The sequence below is a fragment of the Bos indicus genome, chromosome 20 (genome assembly GCF_029378745.1).
Source record: "Bos indicus isolate NIAB-ARS_2022 breed Sahiwal x Tharparkar chromosome 20, NIAB-ARS_B.indTharparkar_mat_pri_1.0, whole genome shotgun sequence".
Lineage (NCBI taxonomy): Eukaryota > Metazoa > Chordata > Mammalia > Artiodactyla > Bovidae > Bos > Bos indicus.
The window spans coordinates 18,786,031-18,811,720 of NC_091779.1; the positions used below are offsets into that span (position 1 = coordinate 18,786,031).

The 25,690-nt window shown below is 40.3% G+C and overlaps 1 protein-coding gene across 8 annotated transcripts in view; it reads left to right on the forward strand.

Annotated features, from left to right (window-relative positions):
- PDE4D (phosphodiesterase 4D) overlaps positions 1 to 25,690 on the forward strand; it is a 1,602,952-nt gene that overhangs the window by 174,439 nt on the left and 1,402,823 nt on the right. For 2 of the 8 annotated variants that reach the window (XM_070774935.1, XM_070774941.1), the window contains exon 3: positions 25,500 to 25,582. The exons of the other annotated variants lie outside the window; for them this stretch is intronic. The gene's annotated coding sequence lies outside the window, so the exon portion shown is untranslated. The remainder of the gene's footprint in view (positions 1 to 25,499; positions 25,583 to 25,690) is intronic. 8 annotated transcript variants of the gene reach the window in all.

The following is a 25,690-nucleotide window of genomic DNA, read 5'->3' on the forward strand; positions in this document are numbered from 1 at the left end:
TTACATGTTTGCTTTTTTATTTTCTTACATGATGTAACTGCTTTATGGAAGCACATAATGGGCCTGTGTTCTGTTCTCTTTCTCCTCAATAACTCAGGAAAGATGGCTATTATGATTTCCTGGAGAGGTGGGAGGATTAAAGCCTCCCCACGTGCTAGTCGTGGCTGGAAGGAGAAACCATTGTGCAAGGGAACCGTCTGAGTCTGGAGATAAAATTCCCATTATAACCTCTTTAAGTATTTCTTCGTTTAAATGGGGTGGAGGAGATTATCCTCTTCACAAATGTAATATCTTTCTTTCTGAGCCAAGTGAAATGTGCTGTTTCTTTCCTCTAGATTAGAAAAAATAATAGGATGCTCTTTACCTTCTTTCATTTTGTTAGACAACTAATAATTCAGACTCCTTTTTGTTTAGCTTATGCAGTGTATGGAAAGGCACAATAAGCAGGGATTCCCAGAGCACAGTACTGAGGGCATGCACTCCTCTCTGGCTTTCTTCAGGAGCTCACTGGCAGCCTCAGCAAGGCTCTGTGCCAGCTCTTCGCTCATTCCAAAGCCACATGCACATTGATAAAATCTTTGGTGGTTTGGGCTGGTTTATAATCTGTTTTACTGAGGTTTAGTTCAAGGCCTTTAGGGCAGAGATCTCCTGTGAGCTGAAATAAAAAGGTCTGATTTGGAAGAGGTTCGATCCTGACAAATGGAAGTGGCACATTTCCAAGTGTACATGCTAAGTTGCCTTAGAACACATCCACCCAGAACACAGACATGCATTAAGCAGCTCTTTGTAGAAGGCCTGTGCTGAGCACAAGTGGGGATTGAAGGCAGATGACTACCATGAGATACTGGCCTTCAAAAAGCACTTCTCAAGTTAGAAAGAAATAAGCCAAAGAAGCACAAAGAATATCATTCAGTCTAAACGCAACGTCTTGTATGTGAGATGGTACAAGACCCACAGAAATGTAGAAGAGATTTTTTTTCCCAGATGGAGGACTCAGGTTTAGAAATATCAGACAAGCCAAATTATAGACATCCTGGATACTAGTGATGCTAAAGAGAGCAGACTTACTTGACAGATGTCATTTTTTTCGACCACTCAGACTCAACCCCCTTCCAGGGTAGGTTGTCTTCCAGTTGTCTGTCATGTACAACCTTGGCAGAAGGCTGTTCTTACCTCTCTGCCTCTGACAACCAGATGCTAAGTTGTCACCTTGGCTCAGGGAGTTAGGTTCTCCTTCTGGGAGTCACTCTGGAGCAAGTGGGTCAATATTAGGGGACTATTAGAATTGACTCATTGTGTCTGTGGGGATGCTCATTGATTTTCAGTGGCAGCATTGTGCTAGTCATTATTTCTGCTCTGATATACCCAACTAAATACAGAGTTCCAAAGAACAGCACGGAGAGATAAGAAAGCCTTCATAAGTGAACAATGAAAAGAAATAGAGGAAAACAATAAAATGGAAAGACTAGAGATCGCTTCAAGAAAATTAGAGATACCAAGGGAATGTTTCATGCAAAGAAGGGCACAATAAAGGACAGAAATGGCAAGGACCTAACAAAAGCAGAAGAGATTAAGAAGAGGTGGCGAGAATATACAGAAGAACTATACAAAGAATGTCTTAATGACCCAGATAACCACAAAGGTGTGGTCACTCACCTAGAGCCAGACATCCTGGAATGTGAAGTCAAGTGGACCTTAGGAAGCATTACTACAAGCAAAGCTACTGGAGGTGATGTCATTCCAGATGAGCTATTTAAAATCCTAAAAGATGGTGCTGTTAAAGTGCTGTACTGAGTATGCCAGCAAATTTGGAAAACTCAGCAGTGGACTGGAATAGGTCAGTTTTCACTCCAATCCCACAGAAGGGTAATATCAAAGAATGTTCAAACTATCACACAATTATTTTCATTCCAGTTGCTAGTAAGGTAATGCTCAAAATTCTCCAGGCTAGGCTTCAACAGTACATGAACTGAGAACTTCCAGATGTTCAAGCTGGATTTAGAAAAGGCAGAGGAACCAGAGATCAAATTACCAATATCTTTTGGATCATAGAAAAAGCAAGGGAATTTCAGAAAAACATCTGCTTCATTGACTATACTAAAGCGTTTGACTGTGTGGATCACAACAAACTGTGGAAGATGGGAATACCAGACCACCTTACATGCCTCCTGAGAAACCTGTATACAGGTCAAGAAGCAACAGTTAGAACTGGACATGGAACAATGGACTGGTTCAAAATTGAGAAAAGAGTACATCAAGGCTGTATATTGTCACCCTGATTATTTAACTTATATGCAGAATACATCATGCAAAATGCTGGGCTGGATGAAGCACAAGCTGGAATCAAGATTGCCAGGAGAAATAGCAATAACCTCAGATATGCAGGTGACACCACCCTTATGGCAGAAAGTGAAGAGAAACTAAAGAACTTCTTGATGAAGGTGAAAGGGGAGAGTGGAAAAGCTGGCTTAAGACTCAACATTCAAAAGACTAAGATCGTGGCATCTGGCCCCATCATGGCAAATAGATGGGGAAAAATGGCAACAGTGACAGACTGTATTTTTTGGGGCTCCAAAATCACTGCAGATGTTGACTGTAGCCATGAAACTAAAAGACACTTGCTCCTTAGAAGAAAAGCTTTGACAAACCTAAATAACATATTAAAAAGCAGAGACATTACTTTGCCAACAAAGTTCCGTGTAGTCAAAGCTATGTTTTCTCCAATAGTCTTGTGTGGATGTGAGAGTTGGGCCATAAAGAAGGCTGAGTGCTGAAGAATTGATGCTTTGTGAACTACGGTGTTGGAGAAGACTCTTGAGAGTCCCTTGGACTGCAAGGAGATCAAGCCAGTCAATCCTAAAGGAAATCAACCCTGAATGTTCATTGGAAGGACTGATGCTGAAGTTGAAACTCCAGTATTTTGGTCATCTAATGTGAACAGCTGACTGATTGGAAAAGTCTCTGATGCTGGGAGAGATTGAGGGCAGAAGGAGAGGAGAGCATCAGAGAATGGGATGGCTGGATAATCCCATGTACAGAGGACTGGCGGGCTACAGTCCATGGGATCACAAAGAGTCCAATATGACTGAGCAACTGAGCACACACCTTGACAAAGACATGCATATGTTTGTAGAAGTGGGGGAGGCTTGTGAGTTACGGTGAGGTGGGGTCATTGCGACTCCCACTTTGTCACACTGGTGCGATGGGTGCACCTGAGAGCTCTCCTGGGGCACTGAGGAAGCTGGGGACCGTCTGGGGCTTCTGTGTACTCTGAGGCCTCAGGCTCAGTGAGAGCCGGTTTTGAACTAGCCTGGTGTTTCTTGTGGAGGAAATGGTGCATAAACAAACATGAATCTGTGCTATGCCCAGACTGCTCCCTAACATATCATTGTACTGGAACAAACTCATGTTTTCCAAACAAGCAGTATAGCAAAAATGGCTATTATTGATTTCCTCTGTGATCCAAGTATTTTATTTCAAATATTTTGAAATATGATGAGGTCTTAGATTCCAGGCTTACAAAGTGTCCATTGCACAAAAAAAGTCAGGAATTCCCTGCTCCAGCAGCCCATTTTCCTTCACCAGCTCAAATGCCTGTAATTCCTCTATGGAGCCCAGTCTGTCGCCTGTTTTGCTGCCCTTCCCCCAACCCCCTTGCCTATCTATAATGATTTCTGTCACCTTAGTGCTTATTCGAACTTTTTAAATCACTCATATCAAAATTTAATTACAGTCTGTTTTTTATATTGTTTTGTGTCCTTTCCCTCTGTAACTGTATTCTAAGCTTCTTAGAGACCATATGCTTTCTGTTCTTTTCATTCCTTTTAGTATTATAGAAATTTATTATATAATTTTTCATTGAATGAATTACCAAAATAATATTATTCAGCCTAGGAAAGTAAAGGAAAGCAGGAACTGTAGTAGTTAGTGGTTCACTAGTGTTAATTGTTCAGAGAAGGCAATGGCACCCACTCCAGTACTCTTTCCTGGGAAATCCCATGGACAGTGGAGCCTGGTGGGCTGCAGTCCATGGGGTCGTAAAGAGTTGAACACGACTGAGTGACTTCACTTTCACTTTTCACTTTCATGCATTGGAGAAGGAAATGGCAACCCACTCCAGTGTTTTTGCCTGGAGAATCCCAGGGACGGAGGAGTCTGGTGGGCTGCTGTCTATGGGGTCTCACAGTCAGACATTACTGACGCAACTTAGCAGCTGCAGCAGCATTGTTAATTGTTAATGAAACCAGAGTGGGTGGGGCAGAGTGCCCTTGCATTCTAAGTGCTCAGAAGAGAAGCTAACAGGTGGGAAAGGACAGCATTCATTGTGCTAAGAATATAGAGAATTCCTTGCAAGAATTTCAACTCCTTAGAGGTTCTACTGGGAGAGACTGTGGGACACTTGCCCTGAAGCCCTTTTTATCTAGAGTAGAATCTTCCTTTGTTTGGTTGAAAACACTGCCATGTTTAAAAGTAGCAGAGAGAGAGTTAGATGCTTTTGGCATTTTAGGTCTTTAAATAATCCTTTGCTCAAGCCACACTTTAGTAAGTCACCCACAGAGCGGAACCCGTATTTGGAAGTTTCTGAGCCTCCGTATGGGCTTGTTCGGCGTCCTTATGTTAGGGTGACAAGGTTTGAAGCTAAAACTGAGAAGGAGCCAACGCTGCCGCAGAAGCCTCTTCCAGACCCACTGTACTAGTTTTGAACCGAGGCATTTTCTGTCCGCAGCCATATGCAGTGTGAATGGGCCACAGATGTACATGGAGTGAGTGGGTGAAACAGCGTTTGGTGGGAAATGACAGTTTCATGGCATTAGTCCTTGAAACCCCAGGTGCACTTATTCATCCCTCATGTATTTTAAGCTTTCAGCCTTGGGGTTATTTCAGTGGGTTAGCATCTGTATTGTCAAGATGAGCCTTGATGAATCAGAGAGGAGAGAACAAGTCATCCGTGGAACTGGGAGAGGAGATGAGAGGACCCTTATTGAGAGATCAGTGTGATGATGCAACCAAGGGGAAGGTCATGGCTTTCTGTCTTTCCATTTGTCTTGTCCAGCTTGCTGATATTACTGCTCTGGCCCAGAGCCTACCTTGGTTTGGGCAGATTGAACCTCGCTTTGTGTACATCCCTGGAACATCCGGAGCCTGTAGCTGGAGTACCCTGACACAGACCATGAGTTATAATTTCTGAGCTCAGTGTATCCTGCCCCTTGACTTTTGATCAGGGATTGTACTCTTCTCTTTCTGACTAGTTAATGAATCATATGAAGGATCCTTTTTGTTAAAGTGAGTCAGAGCTGTATCTATATATGGCCACTGAACTGACTGTTCAAAAGAATTTCTGTCATTATTAATTTGAATAAATATATTTTGGACAATTATTTGGCTATAAAGAGCCTTTGGATGATATTGATATTTTCTTGTAATTTTCTTGGTATCATTTCTCAGACTTATTTAGTCGTAGATTTCTAACACTTTTACCACCTTTAAAATTATACAAAGTCATTATACAAAATGGCTCAGACAGTAAAGAATCTGCCTGCAATGCAGGAGACCTTGGTTAATCCCTGGGTTGGGAAGATCCCATGGAGAAGGGAATGGCTGCACACTTTAATATTCTTGCCTGGGAATCCCATGGACAGAGGATTTTGGTGGGCTGCAGTCCACGGGGTCACAAGGAATCGGACACGAGTGACTAACACACACAAAGTTATACAAAGTCATTATACAAAATATGATTAGCAGTAGCTGAAATATTTATTGAAGTCCACACACTGACCAATAGCATTCATAGTGAACACAGTTTAGGTAACAGCACACTTTTTTTTTTTAATCCAAAGAATGTTATGGAATGTACAGATCAACGAGCAAGCATATCAAGACCTTGGATTTGTTAGAGATTCAGAGTAAATTTCAAACCAGAAAAGGAAAGAACATGAGCAGCATTCCTATAAAATAGCTATAGGAGTAGAGTAGCTCAGGGAGAAAGATTGTTTTTAAAATATACCTGGTGAAATAGTCTGGTGGAAAGACTGTCTCTTAAAAATTCTTATGTTCCTATAGCATTTATTTCCAGATTGTCCTGGGCTTAAACTTGGACAGGAGGGTCCCCTGCCTGAACCAGCTTGTTAGACGACTCCAGTGTAGTCTTTTTCTGGTCACACCATTCCACACTGAGTAAAAGTTCCAGGGCAGCGGGGTAGTGCAAGAAATCACAGCCTTTGCCTTTATAGACCATCGTCAAGGCATCTGACGGCTGAAATTTCCTGCTCAAAAGGACCTAAGCTAAGAGTCAGGTCTATCCTTCAGTGTGCAGGTTGAATTTCATACAAAGGACGGCCAAAGACAGCTGTTTGTAGGGGCAGGGTATGTGAATGGCAGCCAAACCACAGTGTGTGTACCTGTGCTTGTAAATTCCAGTGAGGAGGCGAGTTGATGCAGAGAGAAGGAAGATGGGCTTGAGCCCAAGGGATCCAGCTCTTTCTGAACCACTACCTTCTGGTGCAGAACTTTCCAGGGATGCTTCGCACATACTGTCTCATTCAATCCTGCACAATGCTTCAGGGTAATATTTTTATCCTCACATTATGGGAATGACGTTGTGGGGAGTGTGGTGCCTAATCTGAGAAGTCAAATCACAGTTTAAACCTCATGTGATCAGGTTCCAAAGTGCATGTTTCTTTCCACTGTGTTAGGTGACCTGTTAATAACATCCTTGCTTTTACACTTTCCTAGTTCTCCCCTGACCGTGGCACATAATGATATGCAATAAATGTTTGCTGAGCAACTAAGATAGTAGAACAAAATATTTGTTCACCTTTGCTATTAATGGGATGCAGAGTAGAATTATGGTGTTGATGAGAAATTCCAGGTAAAATGTGCTGAGAGGGACATTTCACTCCTGATCTATCTCTGCTGTCGAGTTTGTTGACCTTACCTAGATACTGTGGCTGTTCTAGATTACTGGGCTACCCTTTCCAGTAGTCAGCCCAGTAAATAACTGCAAATTTTCTGGTTAGCATGGACTCAAATGTCCAGAAAGAACGTTTAGTCTTGGGAAATAGTAACACCATGTTTGTTGTAGTCTTTTTCTTTCTTGCCTTAAAATGACACAAAACTCTGAGTGTTAAGGTGATGCAAGAGGGGTTGTCAGAATGCCTGCCTCTCACGGATTCACTGGTGTGTCCCTCTGTTGATAAATTCTTGTTCTTGGCTCTCCTGTGCTGTGGTTATTCCCTTGTGTAGCTGCTTTTGCTCTCCCTCCTGGAACATTCACCTATGCCGGCTCTCAGCTTTGTCTTTTCTGATGCTCCCTCTCACTTATCTGAGCTGCCAAGACCATTCTTTGCTGTTGGCAGAGAGCTCTGGAACACTATCCTAACTTCTGCTCTAGACTACTTTTGGTATTTTCCCCATTTGTTCCCATCTGTACACTTAATTGTTTGGCTGATGTATCTGTCTGCCTTGCTGGACTATAGCCCCATTTGAGGGCAGATTTTGTCTCTCTCTTATTTATCATTGAATCACCACATCTTACATGATACTAGGCACATGGAAAGCATTACGTTTTTATAGAATGATTGAATGAACTGCCATCATAACTGAGTCATTAAATATTTTTTTCCAAGAAGTTCTAGCATTAGGTGTCAGATCAGGGATTTTTTCATGGAAAGCTTGTAGTCTCCTCTAGAGCATAATTGCATCTGCTTGCTTGGAATACTCACCTGGAGTGTGCTCACCAAGTACCCTTCCAGAGTGATATGCTACATCTAGGACACTCCCTTTTTCTTCTGAAGAGAAAGCCAAACTAACTCTTCTCAGAAAAAGTGATTCGACCTCATCAGACTTCAGAAAAGTTCTATTTACTTATCCAGGTGACAGCAGAGTCCCCATTGTGTCCCTTCAGACTCCCTTTACTCAGTCACTGTGCAGAAAAGGGTCCAATTGCCTATGGCTCTCGGTAACTTGGGTGAGACAGCCTTCCAGGTAAACTGTTTTCTAAAACCATAACTCTGAATCCTAAGGCTCACTCAGCAAGATTGAACTTTTGCAACAAGGCTAGTGACCATTTGGAGAAAGAATTCTTTCATTATGCTGCTCATAGTAATCATTATTTTATCTTTGCTTTCATTCTTTTCAAACTTAAATAGATTATTCTGTTTGACAAAAATTTAGAAATTTATGAAAATCATGTGTTAAACATCATTGTATGAATTTTCATACAATGATCACATTCATGTAACTTCCATCCAGATCAAGAAATTGAATATTACCAACATCCCAGTTATCTACCTCAAACTTCCTTCCATTTCTATCCCCCAATGGTAATATTGTTTGACCAGTTTTCAAACTTTCATAAATTAAATTATTCATTATACATTCTCTTAAGATTGACAAGTCAGCATCGTATGTATGATGTTCATTTATATTGTTATATGTAACAGTAATTTGCTCCTTTTCATTGCTGTATGCATGCTAAGTCGCTTCAGCCATGTCCGACTCTTTGAGACCCTATGGACTGTAGCCCATGAGGTTCCTCTGTCCATGGGATTCTCCAGGCAAGAATACTGGAGTGGGTTGCCATGCCTTCCTCCAGGGGATCTTCCTGACCCAGGAATTGAAACAGTGTCTCTTATACCTGCATTGGCAGGTGGGTACTTTACCACTAGCGCCACCTGGGAAACCCCATTCATTGCTGTATAGTATTCCACGATATCAATCTAAGTATCCATTATCCATTCTTCTGTTGATGGACATCTGGGTTATTTATAGTTCAGAACTATTACAAATAATGCTACTATGTACTTTTATTATGGCCACATGAATGCATTTTTTTGGGTATATACCAGGGAGTGAAATAGATGGTACAAAGATATACATATATTCAGCTTCAGTGGATTCTATCTAGTCGGTTTTTTTTTTTTTTTTTTTTTTGGTGTAGGAATCTAAGCAGGGGATAAAGAAGACATGATAACTCTCAAGATCCCCTGGGAGTTAGGAAACTTCTGGAAAAGATCCAAGAAACAGTTGTTTGGGCTACACATTTTTGATTTAATGTTAATGCAATCTAAGCTTCAACAACTTTAAAATGACTTAAGCCTGTAATGGACTTCCTCAGTGACTAAGTGGTAAAGAATCCACCTGCAATGCAGCAGTTGCAGGAAACACAGGTTCAATCCCTGAGTCAGGAAGATCCCCTGGAGAAGGGAATGGCAACCCACTCCAGTATTCTTGCCTGGTGAATCCCATGGCCAGAGGAACCTGGCGGGCTACAGTCCATAGGGTCGCAAAGAGTCAGACATGACTGAAGCGACTTAACATGCACCAACACAAGCCTGTAATGTAAATATAGAAGCAAAAGTTATAAAGATACAGTGTATACCTGATGGCAAAGTAACCTAAATAGCTATCAATGGGTCAGAAATACCCATCCCTTTTGCTGTCTTGCATATAGGGTCATCGTTACCATCTTTCTAAACTTCATATATATGCGTTAATATACTGTATTGGTGTTTTTCTTTCTGACTTAGTTCACTCTGTATAATAGGCTCCAGTTTCATACACCTCATTAGGACTGATTAAAATGCATTCTTTCTAATAGCTGAGTAATTGGAAGGAAAGTTACGACCAACCTAGATAGCATATTCAAAAGCAGAGACATTACTTTGCCAACAATGATCCGTCTAGTCAAGGCTATGGTTTTTCCAGTAGTCATGTATGGATGTGAGAGTTGGACTGCGAAGAAAACTGAGTGCCAAAGAATTGATGCTTTTGAACTGTGGTGTTGGAGAGGATGCTTGAGAGTCTCTTGGACTGCAAGGAGATCCAACCAGTCCATCCTAAAGGAGATCAGTCCTGGGTGTTCATTGGAAGGACTGATGCTGAAGCTGAAACTCCAGTATTTTGGCCACCTCGTGCAAAGAGTTGACTCATTGGAAAAGACTCTGATGCTGGGAGGGATTGGGGGCAGGAGAAGAAGGGGGCAACAGAGGATGAGATGGCTGGATGGCATCACTGACTCGATGGACATGAGTCTGGGTGAACTCCGGGAGTTGGTGATGGACAGGGAGGCCTGGCGTGCTGCGATTCATGGGGTTGCAAAGAGTCGGACACGACTGAGCGACTGAACTGAACTGAACTGAAGGAGAGATAGGGTAGGAAAGAGCTGGCTGTGGCTATGAAAGAATAACATGGGACATCTTTGTGGTGATGAACTGTTTTGTATCTTGACTATTAGTGTCAGTATTCTGGTAGTGAACTTGTTACCACTGGGAAAAATTGGATAAAGGATCAACTGCATCTGTCTACAATTGTTCCTTATAAATATCTATGAATTTACAATTACTTCAAAAAATTAAAAAGAGAGTAAGTGCTTCGTAGAGTTTCTCTTAGGTCAATTCTTTTCATATTTACCCACTCATGTCTTAAATCTTACAGATTGTTACCAGCAAAAAGCCACTGCTCCCTGCTTCCCATCAAAGACAATACTAACCATTGAAAAAGTCATTTCCCAAAGGTTCTGGTATTCTTTGTTCATGCAAAAATTCAAGGAGCCATTAGTTCATGTTGTTTGAGCTGCAGAGATGCTTATGTATCAGGTGGAATCTTAGGTTTTAGAAGCAGTATATTTGAACTGCAGCTAAATGAATGGACAGATGGCTGTGGTTATTTTCTTCCCTAGAATTACTTTTCTTGTGTCCCCAATAAATCTTTCTGACCAGTCATTAAAGTCTGAGCAGTCTACCCATTGTTCAGTTCCCGTCTGATTTAGATGGTCTAAGGATCAGCCTAGGGAACAGTAGAGGTGATATAATGAATCTTAGTGTGAATAAAATGACTGGGACTTTTTGTATGTTTGTTTTTAAGGTTTAGAGTCTAATATTCACTCCCTAGTTACATTTTGTTATACTGTTACTGTTATATCCTGGGGAGCCTCTCTGTGCTTATCCAGTTTTCTTATTCCCCTCCATACCATTCTGCCTGGCTTCTTCTGGCCAATGGGCTATCATTTCTGTGGGTTTTCTAGTCTAAGCAGTCTCTTTAGGTATCATTTTCCAGGTATCATATTTGAATGTACTTAGTTGAATGACTTAGTTCTACTTTTTTTTGGTGTACATTATTTTGATCTTCCAGTAGACATCAACTTTATTGTTGTCTTGGCTGATCTTTGCAGTTGCCAGCTCCTTGGGGACTTTGAAACTTCACTATTACAGCTGCCAGTATTGAGAGGTAGCCTGGCATTAACATGTCTCTTTAGAGAGCAGGGCTCTTTGCTTGGCATATAAGTCAAGTCTCTTTGTTATTTTACTCTAAAACCTTTTTGGGGAAGGTGTGAAGTAAAAGAATTAACTATTGACATCTTTGATATATGAGTAAAATGGGTTGGGTTTTGTGACATTCTGCTTTAATGATTTAATCAGTTGTTAGTTTATAGAAAGTTGTTCTTCTGAATGTTGAGTTCCTTCATTTTCACATGGGGAGGTGAGAGGACCTGGGAAGAAACATGGTGGCCCTAAAGCCTGTCCTGTAGAGAAAGCATCATAAGGAAATGTGATCAGGCAAGGGAAGTACGCACTGCGTGAAGGCAGTATGGCTGGTGGCAAACTTTACACCCTTGAGCGTTTTATATTTCTGTGCATTGTCAGAACAGATTCTGTTCTCCCCAGCTCACAATGTTCAGGTTCCCAGTTTCTTGGGAGTTTGATCTTGGGAGCATGGATTTACCCTTGATTACATCTGTAATACTGGGGCAATAGAATTTTTATTGAGAAATTGTCATGCCAAGACTATTTTGAAGTAATGAGAAAGTGTAGTTTTGTGCAGATGAAGCAAATAGGAATTGCATTTCATGTTTTAGTATGGTGAAAATTCACATGGCCCCAACACACAAATCCCTTATATGTGGAATCTAAAAAGAAATGATACAAATGAATTCTTTACAAAAAAGAAATAGACTCAGAGACTTAGAGAAACAACTTATGATTGTCAGGGGGAAGGAAGTTAGGGAGTTTGGGATGGACATGTGCACACTGTTAAATTCCATGGACTGAGGAGCCTGGTGGGTTGCAGTCCATGGGGTTGCAAAGAGTCAAACACTATAGAATGACTGTGCGTGCACACACGCACACAAAACAAGGAACTACTGTATAGAACATGAAACTCTGTTCAATGCTCTATGGCAGGCTGGTTGGAGGGGAATTTGGGGGAGAATGGATACATGTGTATGCATGGCGGAGTCCCTTTGGTGTCCACCTGAGACCATCACAACATTGCTAATTGGGTATACCTTGTCATAGTTCCTGCAGATTTGCTTTAATGGCAGTTTTTGAATCTGAAGTTGTTTTTAAATGATAGCTAATCCTTATACTTTATTTTGGAATCAAGTAGGAAAGACTGGGAATTGCTGAATTTGAGTGCTTGGAATACTCATGGAAAGTATATAATCCTTTTTTTCTATTTTTAAAAATTTATTGGAATATAATTGCTTTACAATATTTGCTGTGGGTTTATCATATATGGCTTTTATTATGTTGAGGTATGTTCCTTCTATTCCTGTTTTCTGGAGGGTTTTTATCATAAATGGATGTTGAATTTTGTCAAAGGCTTTCTCTGCATCTATTGAGATAGTCATATGGTTTTTATCTTTCAATTTGTTAATGTGGTGTATCACATTGATTGATTTGTGAATATTGAAGAATCCTTGCATCCCTGGGATAAAGCCCACTTGGTCATGATGTGTGATCTCTTTAAGATGTTGTTGGATTCTGTTTTCTAGAATTTTGTTAAGGATTTTTTCATATATGTTCATCAGTGATATTGGCCTGTAATTTTCTTTTTTTGTGGCATCTTTGTCAGGTTTTGGTATTAGGGTGATGGTGGCCTCATAGAATGAGTTTGGAAGTTTACCTTCCTCTGCAATTTTCTGTAAGAGTTTAAGTAGGATAGGTGTTAGCTCTTCTTTAAATTTTTGGTATAATTTAGCTGTGTAGCCATCTGGACCTGGGCTTTTGTTTGCTGGAGGATTTCTGATTACAGTTTCAATTTCCATGCTTGTGATGGGTCTGTTAAAATTTTCTATTTCTTCCTGGTTCAGTTTGGGAAAGTTATACTTTTCTAAGAATTTGTCCATTTCTTCCAAGTTGTCCATATTATTGGGATATAGTTGATGGTAGTAGTCTCTTATGGTCCTTTGTATTTCTGTATTGTCTGTTGTGATTTCTCCATTTTCATTTCTAATTCTGTTGATTTGATTCTTCTCCCTTTTTTCTTGATGAGTCTGGCTATGGTTTATCTATTTTATTTATCTTCTCAAAGAACCAGCTTTTAGCTTTATTGATTTTTGCTGTGGTCTCCTTTGTTTCTTTTTCATTTATTTCTGCCCTAATTTTTATGATTTCTTTCCTTCTACTAACCCTGGGGTTCTTCATTTCTTCCTTTTCTAGTTGCTTTAGGTGTAGAGTTAGGTTATTTATTTGACTTTTCTCTTGTTTCTTGAGGTAAGCTTGTATTGCTATGAACCATCCCCTTAGCACTGCTTTTACTGAGTCCCATAGGTTTTGGGTTGTTGTGTTTTGCATTGGGTTGTTGCATTCATTTCTATCATATTTTGACTTTTTCTGTGATTTGTTGGTTATTCAGAAGTGTGTTGTTTAGCCTCCATATGTTGGAATTTTTAATAGTTTTTTCCTGTAATTGACATCTAATCTTACTGCACTGTGATCAGAAAAGATGCTTGGGATGATTTCAGTGTTTTTTTTTTAATTTACCAAGGCTAGATTTATGGCCCAGGATGTGATCTATCCTGGAGAAGGTTCCGTGTGCACTTGAGAAAAAGGTGAATTCATTGTTTTGGGGTGAAATGTCCTACAGAAATCAATTAGGTATAACTGGTCCATTGTGTCATTTAAAGTTTGTATTTCCTTGCTAATTTTCTGTTTAGTTTATCTATCCATAGGTGTGAAAGGGGTATTAAACTGTCCCACTATTATTGTGTTACTGTTCATTTCCCCTTTCATACTTGTTAGCATTTTCCTTACATATTGTGGTGCTCCTATGTTGGATGCATATATATATTTATAATTGTTACATCTTCTTCTTGGATTGACCCTTTGATCATTATGTAGTGTCCTTTCTTGTCTCTTTTCATGGCCTTTATTTCAAAGTCTATTTTATCTGATATGAGTATTGCTACTCCTGCTTCCTTTTGGTCTACTTTTGCATGAAATATCTTATTCCAGCCCTTCACTTTCAGTCTGTATGTGTCCTTTGTTTTGAGGTTGGTCTCTTGTAGACAGCATATATAGGGGTCTTGTTTTTGTATCCATTCAGCCAGTCTTTGTCTTTTGGTTGGGGCATTCAACCCATTTACATTTAAAGTAATTATTGACAAGTATGATCCCGTTGCCATTTATTTTGTTGTTTTGGGTTCAAGTTTATAAACCTTTTCTGTGTTTCCTGTCTAGAGAAGATCCTTTAGCATTTGTTGAAGAGCTGGTTTGGTGGTGCTGAATTCTCTCAGCTTTTGCTTGTCTGTAAAGCTTTTGATTTCTCCTTCATATTTGAATGATATCCTTGCTGGGTACAGTAATCTGGGTTGTAGGTTTTTCTCTTTCATCACTTTAAGTATGTCCTGCCATTCCCTCCTGGCCTGAAGAGTTTCTATTGAAAGATCAGCTGTTATCCTTATGGGAATCCCCTTGTGTGTTATTTGTTGTTTTTCTCTTGCTGCTTTTATTTGTTCTTTGTGTTTGATCTTCATTAATTTGATTAATATGTGTCTTGGGGTGTTTTGCCTTGGGTTTATCCTGTTTGAGACTCTTGGGTTTCTTGGACTTGGGTGGCTATTTCCTTCCCCATTTTAGGGAAGCTTTCAACTATTATCTCCTCAAGTATTTTCTCATGGTCTTTCTTTTTGTCTTCTTCTTCTGGGACTCCTATGATTCGAATGTTAGGTGTTTGACATTGTCCCAGAGGTCTCTGAGGTTGTCCTCATTTCTTTTAATTCTTTTTTCTTTTTTCCTCTCTGCTTCATTTATTTCCACCATTCTATCTTCCACCTCACTTATCCTATCTTCTGCCTCAGTTATTCTACTGTTGATTCTCTCTAGAGTGTTTTTGATCTCAGTTATTGCATTATTTATTATTGATTGACTCTTTTATTTCTTATAGGCCCTTGTTAAACATTTCTTGCATCTTCTCAATCCTTGTCTCCAGACTATTTATCTGTAACTCCATTTTGTTTTCAAGATTTTGGATCATTTTTACTATCACTATTCTGAATTCTTTTTTAGGTAGACTCCCTATCTCCTCCTCTTTTGTTTGGTTTGGTGGGCATTTATCATGTTCCTTTACCTGCTGAATATTTCTCTGCCTTTTCATCTTGTTTAGATTGTTGTGTTTGGGGTGGCCTTTCTGTAGGCTGGAAGTTTGTGGTTCCTCTTTATTGTGGAGGTTGCTGCCTGTGGGTGGGATTGGATGGGTGACTTGTCAAGGTTTCCTGATTTGGGAAGCTTGTATCAGTGTTCTGGTGGGTGTAGCAGGATATCTTCTCTCTGGAGTGCAATGAAGCGTCCAGTAGTGAGTTTTGACGTGTCTATGGGTTTGGTGTGACTTTGGGCTGCCTGTATATTAATCCTCAGGGCTATGTTCCTATGTTGCTGGAGAATTAGCATGGTATGTCTTTCTCTGGAACTTGTTGGCTCCATGATATTTTCTCTTTCTGACTTTCTTCACTCTGTATGACAGTCACTAGATCTATCCATGACTCTCCAAATGGCACAGTTTTATTCCTTTTTATGGCTGAGTAATATTCCATTGTATATATGTACCACATCCTCTTTATCCATTCCTCATTGATGGACATTTAGGTTGCTTCCATGTCTTCAGGTGGCACTAGTGGTAAAGAACCTGCCCACCAATGAAAAAGATGTAGGAGAGGTGGATTCAATCCCTGAGTCTGAAAGATACCCTGGAGGAGGGCATCGCAACCCACTCCAGTATTCTTGCCTGGAGAATCCCATGGACAGAGGAGCCTGGCAGGCTACAGTCCATAGAGTCACAAGAGTTGAACGCAACTGAAGCTACTTAGTTCACATGCACACACATGTCCTTGCAAATAGTGCTGCTATGAACATTGGGGTGCGTGTATCTTTTTGAATTATGATTTCCCCTGGCTTTATGCCCAGGAATGAGACTGCTAAGTCATATGGTATTTCTTCTTCTATGTTTTAAAATATTCAACAATTTAGTAGCATTCTAAGAGGGCATTGAATTGTTTTTCTCTGGGTATATGCCCAAGAGTAGGATTGCTGGATCATATGGTAGTTCTAGTTTTTGCTTTTTAAGGAATCTCCAAACTGTTCTCCATAGTGGCTTTATCAATTTACATTCTCACCAGCAGTGCAAAAGGGTTCCCTTTTTTCCATACCCTCTCCAGTGTTTTTTATTTTATTGATGGCCATTCTGATTGGTGTGAACTGACACTTAATTGTAGTTTTGATTTGCACTTCTTTAATACTTAGTGATGTTGAGCATCTTCTCATGTGTTTGTGAGGCATCTGTATGTCTTCTTTGGAGAAATTTCTATTTAGGTCTTCCGCCCATTTTTTTTTTTTTTTTTGATTGGGTTGCTTGTCTTTTTGATATGGAGCTGCATGAGCTGTTTGTATGTTTTGGAGATTAATCCCTTGTCAGTTGCTTCATTTGCAAATATTTTCTCTGATTCTAAGGGTTGTCTTTTCATCTTGTTTATGGTTTCCTTCGCTGGGCAAAGGCTTTTAAGTTTAGTTAGGTCCCATTTGTTTATTTTTGTTTGTATTTTAATTACTGCAGGAGGTGGGTCAAAAAAGATCTTGCTGTGATTTATGTCAAAGAGTGTTCTGCCCATGTTTTCCTCTAAGAGTTTTATGTCTCTTAAGTGTCTAGCCTTACATTTAGGTCTTTGGTCCATTTTGAGTTTATTTTTGTGTATGGTGTTATGGAGTGTTCTAATTTCATTCTTTTACATATAGCTTTTCAGTTTTCCCCAGCACCATTTATTGAAAAGACTGGGAAACTTTGAGAGTTGACTGTTAGGGCAATTGGTATGAATGTCTCTTGGCAGCTGGTTGTTAAATCAAATAGTGGATTAAGCTAGATTGGATGTTAGTTTCAGTTAACTTCCTCAGGAGAAGGTCACTTACCTGATAACATCCCAGGTTGTCTCAGGGAGTCCTGCTGGTTGTCTTGTTGTGGAGCATGAGTCCTATCATTCATGCTGTAGGTCACATTGTTCCCTGACAGGGATATTGGCAGGTAGAGCTATGTGAAAGGACCATGATATACTCTGTCTTTGTGTACAGAGTCTCAGAGCAGTGTAAATTGTTTATTTGTTTGAAAATAATAATCTCCATGAATATACCTTAGGTGCACCCTAAGGTATTAGAATTGCAAAACTCTAATTGAAATTGATCATAAAAATAATTTTACCTTATGAGGTTGGGTATTATCTCATTCTCATTAGTGAAACTAGTTTTTCCATGATCACACAATTAGTAAGCCAGAATTTGAGCTTATGCATCTAATTCCATAACCTACACATTGGTTCTTTCTTTATGTAATATAGCATTTTTGAGCCTGGGTTAATATTTCTTCTATTCTTTCAATAGACATTTTTGAGTACCTGCCATCTCTTAGGTACTGTGCTGGATCCTGCAGATAAAAATTAATGAACATGATTCCTATAGTGGAGATGCTCCCATTTAATTGTGATAGAAATTAGGAATACTGTAAAAAATGATTAAATGTGAGGCTAACCATCCATTGTGATAGAAAATTGGAAGATGCACCATGAAATCAGGTACATGATATTCCTGGAGAGAATAATTGTTGTTGTTAAGTTGCTAAGTTGTGTCTGACTCTTTGCGAGCCCATGGACTGCACCATGCCACGCCTCCCTGTCCCTCACCGTCTCCTGGAGTTTGTCCAAGTTCATGTCCATTGCATCAGTGATGCCATCCAACCCGCTCATCCTCTGCTATCCTCTTCTCCTTTTGCCTTCAGTCTTTGCCAGCACTAGGGTCGGTGAATAGCTGACTCATTGGAAAAGACCCTGATGTTGGAGAGAATAATAGGAGAGTTTGTTTTTATCAGGGATGTGGTCCCTTAGAGAGGAGAGCTGAAGAGTACCTAGGCATTAATCGGGTAAATGTTGGGGTGGTTGAGGCAAAACCCTGGCATCAGATCAGGTCATTGAAATTCCAGGAACTGAAGGGAAGGCCAGAGTGATAAAGAGCCCATGGAAGTAAGATTCTAGATGAGGCCTGAGAAACAGTAAGAGGCCAGACAAGCAAAGTCTTTGGGTCCTAAAAAGTATCTTTAAATCCTTCCTAGAGGCAAAGGAAAGTCACTGAAAATATATGAATGACAAAGTCAGATTTGTGATCTAAACAGCTCTTTTCATCTCAATGCAGACAGGATTGGCAGACAGCCAAGGTGTGTTTGGGGAAGACCAGCAGGAAACTGTAGAGCTTTCAAGGCCAGATAGGACAGAGTGTGGATTAAGTGATGATGTGAAGATGGAGTGTGGAGGAGGGGTTTCAGAAGTGGTTATGAGGTAAAAATCAGCGATGGACTGAATATGGGGTCAGGAGAAGAAAAGGAAGTTGGATAACTGATGGCAGCATTCACTGTGATAGAGACCCTGCAAGCAGATCCGATTTGGGAGGCAGATTTCAAGTTTAATTTTGAACATGTTGGGTTTGGGGTTGCTTTGAGAGAGATAAGCAGAAACAACAAATTGACATTTAAGCCTATTATTTTGAAGCCTAGAGGAGAGGCCAGGGCTGAAAATATATCTTTGTGTATTATAAGTATGGAAATGGTAATGACATCATGACCATGGGTGCCATTGTTTAGGGAATTACTAAGGAGTGATAAGAAAGCAGAGCCTTGAACCATGCCTTGAAGAACTTAATTTCACAGCTGTTTGAAGGAAGATCAACTTACAGAGGATGTAAGAGTATCACAAAAGATGGGAGTGAAACCACTAGCATCATGAAAACAAAAGGAAGATATACTTTGCTGAAGATAGAATGACCAGCAATGTAAATGGATTTTAATATGGATTTTAAAAAGTCCTTTGGAGTTATTGACATGATATTCATTGGTAATCTTAGCAAGAGTTATTTTTTTTGTGAAGGATATGGAAAAAGATAAGAGCAGGCTGAAGAGTGAGTTAGGGCTGTGCAACTGGCCTCAATCAAAATAGACAAGTCTTATAGAAAGAGAATAGCAAATAAAATATGTAGTTTTGGGGAAAGGTTTTTTGTATGAGATGAGAGAGACTTGAATATGTTTAAAAGTCATTGGTGAATATTTAATTGATAGGGAGTGGCAGCCATTTAGATGAGAAAAAGGATCATGGGAGAAGGGAAGTAGGCAGGAAAGTATTTTCAGAGATGCCTGTGTTTGCATGCTTGGTATGAAGAGGATAAAGGAGTTCCCCATTTAGGATTTTTGTTTTCCTGTAAAGCACAGCACAGTAACTTTGTCTATGAGGGAACAGGGAGGTTGAGGAGGGCTGCTGCTGCTGCTAAGTCACTTGTCATGTCTGACTCTGTGCGACCCCATAGACGGCAGCCCACCAGGCTCCCCTGTCCCTGGGATTCTCCAGGCAAGAACACTGGAGTGAGTTGCCATTTCCTTCTCCAGTGCATGAAAGTGAAAAGTAAAAGTGAAGTCTCTCAGTCGTGTCTGACTCTTCACGACCCCATGGACTGAAGCCTACCAGGCTCCTTTGTCCATGGGATTTTCGAGGCAAGAGTACTGGAGTGGGTTGAGAGAACTTGAAATATGGTAGTTGTGGTGAAGAGTGTGTGGGAGTTGTTTTGAGTAAGTAATGGGATTCCTGGTCAATATCAAGGGTTCATTCTCCAGAAACTTAGGAATATTCATCTTATGCTGTTAAGTAAAAACTCCATGCTATATCCATGTTTTGTGAAAAATCCAAAAAAAAAAAAAAAAAAAAGAAAAGAAAAATCCATGCTAACAACATCTATATAAGTAAGAGGAAAGTATTTGAGAAAGGTGGGAAGGATTTTTTAAACGTGATTGATTTTCAGACTGTTTTGGGAGACTGGAAGGAAAATACTCATTTGAACATAAAAATCTAAATTTTAAAGGATCTCTGAATGTGTGTATACTTATTAAATGAATCAGATGAAGGGAAAAAGTTTCTTTTTCACATGAGAAAAATTGACCAATTTATCTTATTTAAGCATTGAGGCCTTGGTTGAATTAAACATGAGATTATTTTAAAAGGATATCAGGGTTTGCATAAAACTGTGCACTAAGGTGGCTGGATTTTTATTTTTGCTGTTGATCAAGGATGCTGCTGCTGCTGCTGCTAAGTCGCTTCAGTCGTGTCTGACTCTGTGCGACCCCATAGATGGCAGCCCACCAGGCTCCGCTGTCCCTGGTATTCTCCAGTCAAGAACACTGGAGTGGGTTGCCATTTCCTTCTCCAATGCATGAAAGTGAAAAGTGAAAGTGAGGTCACTCAGTTGTGTCCGACTCTTCGCTACCCTATGGACTGTAGCCTACCAGGCTTTTCTGTCCATGAGATGTTCCAGGCAAGAGTACTGGAGTGGGATGCCATTGCCTTCTCCAGATCAAGGATGTTAGGTCTTTGCAATTTCCCTATCCTTTCAAGAAGATGAACAGATGTTTCTATGAATGTGAAACTAAGCAAATAGAGCCTCCTTTTCTACATAGTTTTTGGCTGAGGAATACAAGGGACAAACACCTGGAGATTAGAAATGTGTCCCTAATCACTAGAAATGCTCCTTTTGAATGAGTTGGCCTCAGTTGGCTAAGAGAAATTGCCTAAGTGTGAAACTTTTCACTTCTTGTGTGTAGAGTACATGACCACATATGTTGGTGGGAGCACAGGAGCATATACAAAAGGAATTTTTTCCCCTCTTGAACAATTCTTGTTTGGCTGGGGAGGGAAAGTATTCATACAAAAGTTACAAAAGAGACCTTCAGTAACTTCATTAATTCAGGTGTTTTAGGAGATGGGTAAGAGCTCAGAGTAAGAGAAGGATGAGATAGCAGAAAGATCTCATAAAGGAAGATTTGGGAATAAGGATATCAGAGATTTAGCTAGAGTAAGGCCCAGATCTATTAACTGCTTGTGAAGAGTTGACTCATTGGAAAAAACTCTGATGCTGGGAGGGATTGGGGGGCAGGAGGAGAAGGGGACGACAGAGGATGAGATGGCTGGATGGCATCACCGACTCGATGGACAAGAGTTTGGGTGAACTCCGGGAGTTGGTGATGGACAGGGAGGCCTGGTGTGCTGCGATTCATGGGGTCACAAAGAGTCGGACACAACTGAGCGATTGAACTGAACTGAACTGAACTGAATGCACAAGCACTCTCAGGAGATTCCCATGGAGAATCACGTGGGAGATTTTAAGGGCCATCCTGAGAGTGACATGTATCCCTTCTGTCCTGTAGCACTGATCAGAAGTCAATCACACTGCCCAGTGTAACTGCAGTAGTAGCTGGGAAGTGTACAGGCATCCCAGGAGATATTGTGGGTTTGGTTCCAGACCATGACAATAAAGCAAGTATTGCAATAAAGTGAGTCACATACGTTTTTTGTTTCTCAATGCATATTATGATTTTATTTATATTATCTGTTAACTGTGTCAACCTCTAATGTATACATCTTAATTTAAAAAATACATGCGTGTGTGCTAAGTCACTTCAGTCATGTCCAACTCTTCACGACCCCAACTCTATAGCCCGCCAGGCTTGTCTGTTCTTGGGATTTCCCAGGCACAAATACTGGAGCAGGTTGCCATTTCCTTCCCCAGGGGATCTTCCTGACCCAGGGATTGAACCTGTGTCTCTCAAGTCTCCTGCATTTGTAGGCAGATTCTTTACCACTACTGCCACCTGAGAAGTCCCAATGAAAAAAATACCTTTTTGTCGACATCTGAGCCTTCAGTGAATCATAATCTTTTTGCTGATGGAGGGTCTTGCCTCAGTGTTGATGGCTACTGATTGATGAGGGTGGTGGTTGCTCAAGGTTGAGGTGGCTGTGCCAATTCTTTAAAATAAGACAACAAAGTTTTCACAATGATTGACACTTCCCTTCACAAAAGTTTTCTATGTAGCATGTAATACTGTTTGATAGCATTTCACCTTTTGGTGTGAATCCTCTCAAACCCTGCTGCGGCTTTATCAACCAAATGTATTTAACATCCTAAATCCTTTGTTGTAATTTCAACAATCTCTACCAGTAGTAGATTATATCTCAAGAAACCAGTTTCTTTGCTGATTGATGAGAAGCAGTTCCTCATCTGTTAAAGTTCTATCATGAGATTGTGAAATTTAGTCACATCTTTAGGGTCCACTTCTAACTCTAGTTCTTTTGATGTTTTCACCACATCTGTAGTTACCTCCTTCACTGAAGTCTTGAACCCTCCTAAGTCATCACATAAGGTTGAGATCAGCTTCTTCCAAACTCCTGTTAATATTGATATTTTACCTCTTCCCATGAATGATGAAATGTTTTTACTGGCATCTAGAATGGTGAATCCTTTCCAGGAGGTTTTGTATTTAATTTGTCCACATACATCAAAGGAATCACTATCTGTGGCAGTTATGGCCTCACAAAAAGGTTATCTTAAATAAGACCTGAAATGAAAATTTCTCCTTGATCCATGGGCCGCAGAATGAATGTTGTATTTGCAGGCAAAAAAACAACATTAATCTTGTTATACATCTCCATCAGAGCTCTTGGGTGACAAGGAGCTCTGTGAGTGAGCAGTAATATTTTAGAGAAGTCTTTTTTTTTTTTCCTGAGCAGTGAGTCTCAGCAGTAGGCTTATAATATTCAGTAAATCACTTTTTCAACAGATAGGCTGTCATCCAGGCTTTGTAGTTCCATTTATAGAGCAAAGAGTAGATTTAGCATAATTCTAAAGAGGCCTAGGATTTGCAGAATGGTAAATGAGTATTGACTTCAACTTAAAGTCACCAGCTGTATTAACCCCTAACAAGAGAGTCAACTTATCCTTTGTAGCTTTGTAGCCAGGCATTGATTTCTCCTCTCTAGCTACGAAAGGCCTAGATGGCATCTTCTAATAAAATCTGTTCTTTAGTGTAGCCACCTGCATCCATTATCTTAGCTAGATCTGGACTACTTGCTGCTGATAGCTTCTTTCTGAAACGCTGTGAACCAGCCTCTGCCAGCTTGAAAATTTTCTTCTTCAGCTTCGTCACCTCTCTCAGCCTTCATGGAATTAAAGAGAGTTAGGGCCTTGCTCTAGATTGGACTTCAGTTTGAGGGAATGTTTTGGCTGATTTCATTTTCTGCCCAAGCCACTAAAACTTTCTCCATATCACCAATAAGTCTGTTTTACTTTCTTATTATTGGTGTGTTCACTGGAGTAGCAGTTTTAATTTCCTTCCAGAACTTTTCCTTTGCATTCATAGCTTATGTTTGCCTCAAAACCTCTAGCCTTTTCAGCCTATTTCAGCTTTCCACCCAGCTTCCTCCCTGAACTCAGTCATTTCTAAGCTTTTGATTTAAAGAGAAAGATGTGCAACTCTTCCTTTCACTTGAACACTTAGACCACTGTAGGGTTATTAACTGGCCCAATTTCAATATTGTGTCTCTCAATAGGGAGGCCTGGGAAGAAGGAGAGATCCAGGGGTGTGGCCAGTCATTGGAGTTGGAATGCATGCAACATTTATAGATTAAGTTCACTGTCTTATGTGGGTGAAGTTCAAGGGACCTCAAAATAATTACAAGAGTAATATCAAAAGTCATTGATCAGAAATCACTATAACAAATATAATAGTAATGAAAAAGTTTGAAATATTGTGAGAATTGCCAAAAGGTGACATAGAGACTGGAAGTGAGTCAATTATCTTGGAAAAATGGCACCAATAGACTTGTTTGACACAGCATTGACAAAAGCCTTCTATTTGAAAAAATACAGTACCTGAGAAACACAATAAAATGAGGTGTGCCCATAGTTGAGCTGTGTGCCTGAGAAGATGCAGGTTTGTTTAGCATCTAACCAGTCTCTGCTATGTGCCCATTGGAGCATCATAGAAGAAATTTCACTCCCTCTTCCTCAGTCATAGACTCTTTAGACTTTCTCCCTCAGGGGAGATACCTGATCAGTTCTACCAGGAATCAGTCATATGTGATTGTTCCCAAATCTTCTACCACCTGGCCATTATTTTTTAGCAAACATTCTTGGTTTTTATTTTTCTTCTCAAAATGAGATGTTCACAGTAAAATGGAATTCTCTGGATGTTCAGTTCAGTTCAGTTGCTCAGTCATATCCAACTCTTTGCGACCGCATGGACAGCAGCACGCCAGGCCTCCCTGTCCATAACCAACTCCCAGAGTTTACTCAAACTCATGTCCATTGAGTCGGTGAAGTCATCCAGCCATCTCATCCTCTGTCATCCCCTTCTCCTGCCCTCAATCTTTCCCAGCATCAGGGTCTTTTCCAATGAGTCAGCTCTTCGCATAAGGTGGCCAAAGTATTGCAGTTTCAGCTTCAACATCAGTCCTTCCAATAAACACTCAGGATTAATCTCCTTTAGGATGGACTGGTTGGATCTCCTTGCAGTCCAAGGGACTCTCAAGAGTCTTTTCCAACACCACAGTTCAAAAGCATCAATTCTTTGGCATTCAGCTTTCTTTATAGTCCAACTCTCACACCCATACATGACCAGTGGAAAAACCATAGCCTTGACTAGACGGACCTTTGTTGGCAAAGTAATGTCTCTGCTTTTGAATATGCTGTCTAGGTTGGTCATAACTTACCTTCCAAGGAGTAAGCATTTTTTAATTTCATGTCTGCAGTCACCATCTGAAGTGATTTTGGAGTCCCCCAAAATAAAGTCAGCTACTGTTAACTACTGTTTCCCCATCTATTTGCCATGAAGTGATGGGACCAGATGCCATGATCTTACTTTTCTGAATGTTGAGCTTTAAGCCAACTTTTTCACTCTCTCTTTCATTTTCATCAAGAGGCTCTTTAGTTCTTCTTCACTTTCTGCCATAAGGGTGGTGTCATCTGCATATCTGAGGTTATTGATATTTCTCTCAGCAATCTTGATTCCAGCTTGTGCTTCATCCAGCCCAGCATTTCTCATGATATACTTTGTATATAAGTTAAATAAGCAGGATGACAATATACAACCTTGATGTACCCCTTTTCCTATTTGGAACCAGTCTGTTGTTCCATGTCCAGTTCTAACTGTTGCTTCCTGACCTGCATACAGATTTCTCAAGAGGCAGGTCAGGTGGTCTGGTATTCCCATCTCTATGAGAATTTTCCACAGTTTATTGTGATCCACACAGTCAAAGGCTTTGGCATAGTCAATAAGGCAGAAACAGATGTTTTTCTGGAACTCTCTTGCTTTTTCAGTGATCCAGCGGATGTTGGCAATCTGATCTCTGGTTCCTCTACCTTTTCTAAATCCAGCTTGAACATCTGGAAGTTTGCGGTTCACATATTGCTGAAGCCTGGCTCGGAGAATTTTGAGCATTACCTTACTAGTGTGTGAGGTGAGTGCCATTGTGCAGTAGTTGAGCAATCTTTGGCATTGCCTTTCTTTGGGATTGGAATGAAAATTCTCTGGATGGGATCCCCCCAAATGCTGGTAAAGTGGGATT